The sequence below is a fragment of the Maylandia zebra genome, linkage group LG3 (assembly GCF_041146795.1).
Source record: "Maylandia zebra isolate NMK-2024a linkage group LG3, Mzebra_GT3a, whole genome shotgun sequence".
Taxonomy (NCBI): domain Eukaryota; kingdom Metazoa; phylum Chordata; class Actinopteri; order Cichliformes; family Cichlidae; genus Maylandia; species Maylandia zebra.
The window spans coordinates 7,864,243-7,872,661 of record NC_135169.1 but is presented as its reverse complement, the minus strand read 5'-3'; positions in this window follow the sequence as shown (position 1 = coordinate 7,872,661).

The window sequence follows — 8,419 nt, the reverse complement described above, 5'->3', positions numbered from 1 at the left end:
GAAGTACAATCTCTGTGCATCTTAGCTGTGCATAATAAATGAATGAAAGGCAGGTTTGTGATGATGCCTGAGGTACAAAAGAAAAAAAAAAGCTCTAGACCTGGGCTGCTAATTAAGTGAAGCACAACATACAGACACATTTGACTGCTTGCATCACTAAAAAACCCACTGATACAAATGAAAAAGAGCGATAATGAAATCAGCTTGTTAAAACTCTGAAGAGGAGATGTTTGCTAATATGCAGGTAAGTCACAGCAAGGCATACCTGAGGTGATGTTGCAGGAAGTTCTGAGTAATACAGCAGATCAGTGATGTATCAGAATGTTCAGTCAAAGCACTTATGGCTGTATATAGACCGATTGATCACTGTAGTTAGTTTACCTGCCTTCTACTTTAATTCTGTGTAATTAAAAACAGATGACAACAAAGTAAAGACAACAATCGCTTTTGCTGAGCTAAAGGAATCAAGTAATCAATCAGTAATTTAAGCTTCTTACTGTAAAGTGGTATTATGTTTATTATACTATATTGCAACTAACCTTCCCACCTCTCTCTATCTAACTGTATTTACCACAGGGAACAAACCCTCTCATTACCGGGAAGAACCCCAACGTACAGGCAGCAAGCCGAGGGGATATTAGAAAACCCCACCCAGCCCACCGCCTCTCACCAGGGGCAACTCCAGACTGAGACAGAGTCCAGCCGCTCTCCAGGAGACTGGTTCCAGAGCCCAAGCCATACGTTGAGGTGAGCCCGACTATATCTAGCTGGTACCTCTCAACCTCATGCATCTCGGCTCCTTCCCCACCAGAGAGTTGACATTCCATAACCCAAGCACCAGTCTTGGTAGCCAGGGTTCAGTCCTCCAGGGCCTTTGCTGCTGCCGCCACTAGGGAAACAATGCACCTGACCCCTACGACACCTCCTGTGGGTGTTGGGCCTGCAGGAGGATGGGCCCATGTCCTCTTTTCGGAATGTGCCCGCCGGGCCCCATGGATTAAGGTCCGGCCACCCGACGCTCGCCCTGGGGCACCCTACCCCGGGCAGGGTAGACTGTTCCCTCTGTGATATGCCCACAAGGGTCTTCTGAATCGCTCTTTGTCTGGTCCCTCACCCAGGATCAATTTACCATGGGGGACACTACCAGGGGGCAAAAGGCCCCGGACAAGCCCCTAGGATCACACAAATGCCTCCAGCACGATAAGGTAGCAATTCGCAGAGGGAATAATCTCTCTATGTAAAAGTCTAGAGCCTCTGAGGGTTATCTGAGTACTTCTTACATTACACAAAGTAAAGGTTTCCATCATGGTGTTCATGAAGTGCTGGATTTTGTGGTGGGAGACACCACCACAACCAGAAACAAAGGTTAGATATTATAGTTTACCAGAGAACATCGAGTTTGAGAGGTCATGGATTTATAATTGAACAAAAAATTACAGCTATTATGAATTGGACTGTTCAATCGCACTGCTATGAAAGTGGTATATCCCATCTGTCCACCATTGAAAAGTCTTTGATCTATGGTTGACTGGGAAATTAGTGAAATGAGGTTGATTTAAAATTGACACAGAATTTCTGCCAAGCCATTTATTTACAGTTGAAAAAGTAGGATTTATATTTGAGTGGAGAAAACGAGAAAACCACTGCTCAGCTAAATCAGATTGAAACAAGTTGCTTTAGGATGAGGTTGATAAAAACTTCCATTGTGACCAAATTCAAACAATTCTTTAAAATAGACAAGAAAAAAAAACTCTTCCACAGTGATGTGAAAGACTCATTGACAGTTTCTGCACATCTATGTTTATGGAGCTACATGTTTACTATGCTGGTTTTACCATTATGTGGTGCTGTTTGTATTAGTTCTTGTGAAAGCTGTAACAGTGACAGACTTGGTTAAATGAAAGTGTATAAGTCATGTAGCTTCTTGCACTTACAGTGGTTTATTTGCTTCATCAACACACATGATCAGAATGTAGAACTGGAGTCATGACACAAACATGTTTTTACCTGCTTTTAGTGACAGGCTTTGTAATTCAAGCTGAGGATACAATGGAGCGATGCAAAGATTTACAGCACATGAAGCAGAAACATTAAAACCTTCACCTTATCTGAACTAAATACAACAAACATCCTGCTACAGTTTAATAATGAACCAATCCAGCAACAATGAAGGAAGAAACCAAGATGCTCCTGACTCTGGTAAAGGAGAGGACATGAAACACAGACTGCTCTCTGCAAATGTCTAAGCTGCAGGTAAAAATCTGTTGGTCATTTTCAAACCCAGAGACTGTAAACACTGAGCAGAAACACAGAGTTCACCCCAGAAAACCTACATGTGCAGCTAAGAAGTGACTTTAGGTTTAAACTTTAGTGTTTTATACAAATAAAATTAAATGTCTCATTTTTCCTCTGACTGACCCACTCGTGCTGCCCTCCTGTGGTCATGGCTGCAGACATGCCACAGGCTTCAGTCCTTCCCCCTGAAGCCCACCTCTCATAGCACACTACATAATCAGTGACCCAAAGCCACAAACGTGCAGCACAGCCGTACTGCAGTCCCAGCCACACGAAAGGAGTCGAGGCGTTTTTGGCTCTTTCCTGGACCCATCGCTGCTGATGAGGGTTGCTGATTGTAACCAGGTCATGATGTGTCTGTCTGCAGTAATTCAAGGCTTCCTCCCAGGTTTGGTTTTCCCTGATCAGAATCAGTTTATCTGCCATAAAATCAGAGAAAACATGAAATCAGTAAAATCTGGACTTCAAGTCTCTGGATGTTTGGTCCAGTTTCACTGGAAGAACAAAAGAAAACATTTCAGTGATTCTTCAGATGAATCAGTCGCTCTACAGAGAAATCTCTGTTCCAACCATCAGCTAAACATCTTCACCTGCAGAAATAAGTGGCTGAAGAAACACACTGACCTAAATCCTCTCAGAGACTCCAGCAGTTCATCTATTGGACAAACAGCTGAGATAAATCTGTGTAAACTCACCATCATAGCAGAAGAAAGGCTTTCTGTGGTCACATCCAGTAGAGCTCCATCTTCCTGATCTCTCTAACAGAGTCGTTGCACATTTCCTGTTGTTTAGTCCATCATTAAATGAGTCCCAGTATCTGAAAGAGAAGCTACTCCCATCTGACCACCTCCAGCTGTCTCTGAACAGGCTGATCCACAAGGCTTTAGAGTTCTTCAGCTTCTTAAACTCTTCACTGTATATCTGATCGAGTCCACTGGCCAGGTCGGTGTGATGCTGTCTGCAGTATGCCCGTGCTTCATCCCAGCTCATCTCTTCTTTAATAAAGTGGTACTCATACAGCTGACATGTGATGAAGACACACTGACCTGAAACAGAAGAAATACTGTTGAATATCTGCTGATACAAGCAGGAAACTCATGTTCCCATCAAACTGTCCAGTTTACAGGTCAATCCTTGATTTTCTCAGTAAGAGTTCATTTGTTTAATGAGTCCTGATCAAACTAAAGGATTTCAGGTGGAAACAATCAGGAGCCCTGGTAAAATGATCACTCACCCATCAGCAGTGTTGGGGAGTAACGGAATACATGTACCGCCGTTACGTATTTAAAATACAAAATATGAGTAACTGTATTCCGTTACAGTTACCGTTTAAAAAGGTGGTATTCAGAATACAGTTACTTTGTTGAAATAAATGGATTACACTGCGGTACTTTCCTGTTTCATTTTGTCGCGGGTCAGGACTGTTTGGGTTTTGTTTGACAGCTACGTTCTGTTGTTCCAGGCGGCAGCGTTACGGTTGCCATGGTTACAGGGCGACGCTCTCTCTCTCTCTGTTTCCTGGGTGAGAGAGGCCTTTTTGTTGTTGTGCTAAGCTAACAGGCAGAATGCTACAGGCATAGCTCTAAAGAATGTAGCATCATGGGCAGTGTAGTCCGTGTTGCAGGGAGAATGGACTGCCATACACGTTATGTGTCTGTGAGCGAGGAGGGACCTTCAGTAATAGTAATAAATCACACAGCAATAGTACATTCACGTAGTTGTAAAAAGCATGATAATATATCAAGTAATCCAAAGTATTCAGAATACGTTACTGTCATTGAGTAATGTAACGGAATATGTTACAGAATACATTTTGGGGCATGTAATCTGTAATGGAATACATTTTAAAAGTAACCTTCCCAACACTGCCCATCAGAAGAAGCAGAAACAGATTCCACTGCATCGTCGCTCTGTCACATGAAAATGACTTTTCTTTCATTTGGAGGAAACAATGAATCCAGCAGCTCTTCAGTGTTTGATGGACACCACACTGCCAGCGAGGCCTGCAACTTTAACAGTACCAAGCGCAGACAACCAGAGCAGATGCAAGGGAGTGTTTTAACATAATTTATTGCTGAATGAACAATACATGTGACAAAGGTGAATACACTGTGATGTGACAAACTGTGGTGTGGAAACGTGGCCGTAAAACTATCAGAGTGGCAAAAACGTAACCCAACTGGATCTTGGGCAGGTAAGTAATGGTCACACTGGGGAGAGAGGAGAGCAGAGTTATAGCTGTGTTCAAGCGGATTGCCAGAGAGGGTGAGTATAACAGTCTTTCCAGCTTGCTTGCAGGAGGTGGAAGTGCAGTATTGAGGGGGAGGTGATGTAATTCCTTAGTGTTTGAAAAAGGTGAAACGGCTGACCTGGTTGGATCCAAAGTGGTGAGCGAGCAGGCAGGTGAGGTTTGGAGATATTTTCCAGTGAGAGGATACGAACTAAGATCCAAGTGGTGGAGTGGCAGTCTGCACTGGATCATTGAGCCATCAGTGTCAGTCTCTGAATCTGGTAAATCTGAATCTGTGAGTTAGAGATCGTTTCTAACCTGGACAACTTTCTGTGTGTGTGTATAGATCTGCCCTGGACCCGAGCGAGCCTGTGTGTTTTTGGAATCTGTCGAGGAGAGGAGCTTGTATAACATTAATCCCTGTTTCCCCTGGAGCACCGGATCCCTCTCCCTGCCACACTGTATATATTTCTACCTTGTGTTTAACTGTAATTAAACGCACACTCTTTTGCCAAAGATTTCTGGTCTGCGCCTGAGTCCGTTTCAAACACTGAAAGTCTCTTGCAAGCGGTTGCAAGTAAAAATGGATCTAGCTATGTTAATGACTCCTTTCCATGCCTCTTCACTATATTGAATATTAAGATCTCTCTCCCATTTATGAATAGCGCTCAGTGTGCTGCTACTGAGAGTCTACAGAAGAGTATAAAACACAGAAATACAACGAGTTCTGGCTTTTCACTTAATAAGAAATGTCTCCATTTCATCATATAAAATGATTTCTAAACACTGTGGAGTTTTGGAATGAACAAAATTACGAACCTGGAGAAAGACAAAAAAAAAATGGTTTCTCGGAATATTAAAATCTGACTACAGTTGCTCAAAGTTCATCAATTTGTTGTTTTGAAACAAGTCGCCAATTACCCTTAATCTATTTTTATGCCACTTATCGAACATACCGCGAGACGTTTCTGGAACAAAGTCTTTGTTTCTCAATAAAGGAGTCAAGAATGAAGTCCAGTCTTTTCTACCCAACGTTTACACATTTCCCTCCAAACCCTTATTGTAATATAAATAATTGGGTTATTCGTAATCTCTGTTTGTAATTTTTTTTTGTCACAGACATCTAAGCTTCAAAGAGAAGAAGGTGAAGAAGACCAAGAGTCAAGGTGGGAATGAGAGTTTAGATGAGCATGTAGCCACTCCCATAAGAAATGGCTATGATATTATGCCCAATTATAAAAACATAATTTTAAAAAGGTAATCTTAATAAACATGTCAAAGAGTTTTTCTGTGTAGTGATGCAGCAGCAAGCCCGCCCTCCATCATCACTCATCACCAGGTTGTCATCTATTATTGGGGTTGCAGAGCTCAGGCCTCGTCTCCTTCTTCCTGTCAGATAATCAGCTGCAGTACCTAAAAGAGTTTAGTCACTACAATCTGCCCACTCCCACCCACCCACTCTCTGCTGCTCTGACACAGTTTCAGAGTGTGCCCTCTTCTGTGTTTGACCTTGTTGCAGAAAAATAAACGGAGCACTCAACCCAAACAGACTTTTGACAGAAACCTGTGAAGGCATGAGTCCATCATGAATAATGATAACAGCTCCTTTATGTCCACTGTGTGGAGACAATCTTTGTTCATCTGTCAGCAGGGTAGCTCCACAACTCCCATAACTACAAACCACACCTTTAAGTCCACCAGACTGACTGTTTAAACATGTCTGTGTTCCTCGTGGGTGACTCAGACTTCAACTTTGCGCTCTCCGGTTGGACGAGGGCAACTCGCTGTAACTGATGGAGCTGTGAATTCTGCTCTGCACCAGAAAATCCACAAGGATGATGTCTGACCATCAGGTCATGGTGAGAAGGTCAAAGCACTCAGATAGCAGGACAATGATCTGAAACACAGCACCAAGTCCACCTCTGAATGGCTCAGAAAAACCAGTGGCTGAGTGTAGACTTTAAGCCTGAGATGCTTCATCCTCACCTTAAACCGCCATTCGTGCTAAAAAAAACTCCAATGTGTCTGAATTCAAACCATCCTTCAAAGAAGATAAGACGAAAATCCACACATCTTTGATTTGCAGTTCTCGATGCCAAGGTTGACACAAGGTACAGACTTTTGCACACAGGTAGGTTTGGATAACATTTTCCCTAAATAAAATTATCATCTTTTAAAAACAACAGTTTTATTACTCAGGTTATCTTTGACGAGGTAGTGGCAGATACCTGCTAAGAACACTGCATATTGTGTTTCTTATAAGCTCATGATTACCTCTGCTCCTCAGTATCACCACCTGAATCCATACATGACACTTCTGCTTCTCTGCAGAGGAACCGAATTCATTTAAACCCAAATTACCAATAAAAATATTCAGTCACAAACAATATTTTCACAAAATGCAGATGATTTTTTTCCACACATGGATCATTGAAGTAGGAAACATTTGAGCCTTTTGAGCTGTCAGTGTTAAGCCTGCACTCAATACTCACTGCAACCAAAAGACGTCCAACAGAAAGTGTCATCATCCATGTTAAAGGATGGAACAATGTCCTCCTCATGATGCTCATAAACAGAAAATCTGCTTCACGAGTTTTTTCTCTTAGAGCTCAGACACTCACCTGCTTCCTCTGACAGATCCAGACCTCAGACATGTAACTCTGACCGAGGGAGCAATGATCTCTTCAAAGTCTTCATCACCACAGTATGAGAAGAAAACATCATCAGCTCAGCCAGTAAAAGCAGGAGCTGGTGTTTCACCTGAATGTGTTGTCTCATTGCTGACGGCAGGTCAGAGTAACTGATGATGATTTAGTTTTGGAGTCCAGCGATTCTGTGGCTCAGAATACCAGAACACAAACTCTGTGTCCTTCCATTAGTCGAGGTTTTCCACACATGCTCAGCAAACTGAACGAGGTGACCGTGGTCGGTCCTGCTCTACAGCAAAACCAGCAAAGTATGACTTTTATTCTGTTGGGTTTGCTTACACATCCTTTGTTCTTTGTGTGACTACGTCATAGCCCATCCATCTATTTTCTGTCACTTTTCTAAAGCAGACAATATACATACAGTCTGTTGTCATAGGTTACGTGGAAACGTGCTTTGTGGTCAGTTAGGCTTTTGAATTGTTCCACCACGAGACACACACTAGCTCAATCCTAGAGCGAAGCTTCGTGAAACTGTGAAACATCTGAAGCATTTGATGATGCTGTTCTGTGAAATAGTGAGGGGACAGACTAGTTAAACCAGACTGTTAATAACTGTGATCATCACGTGCTCTGAAGAAATCCTCACACACACAGAAAGCTGCGACTGTAATGATCAGTCAGTAAAATCATTCCTCTGTTAACATTTGTGTTGATCACAATAAATCAGTTTATAAGTCAAACACAGAGAGGAAAAACTGCTGCGTTTACTGTAATAAGCACACAGGGTTACAGTTTTCCATGGACTCAGTCAGCTTAGTTTGGTTGATGTTTAAGTTGTCTTTGACTTCCTGTCATCAGGTTTGTTCCACACAGTGTTCAGCAAAGCTAGAAGGTTTTAACTAACTCAAAATATATTTTTAAATGAAAAGGTTGAAAAATGTGATTTCCTTCACTATAAGAAGTGAACATTTATCACATTTTCACAGGTTAGACCAATCGCAATAGTCCATTTCACACACACCTGTGAACCTTCCTCTGATGAGTGACCTCTGAACCCTGGAGAAACTTCCTGCTGCTGTGGATGTTGTATCCTGTAACAGTGAGGTGATGTTCACTGAGTCTAGAGTTTGGGTCACAGTGAACCTGCAGGACTCCTGTTGTTTATCAGATATTCACAACAGAAGCTTCAGTGGGAATAAAAAAGAAAGAGATCACCTTGAATTAATTAATGGCATGTTTTTGAGTT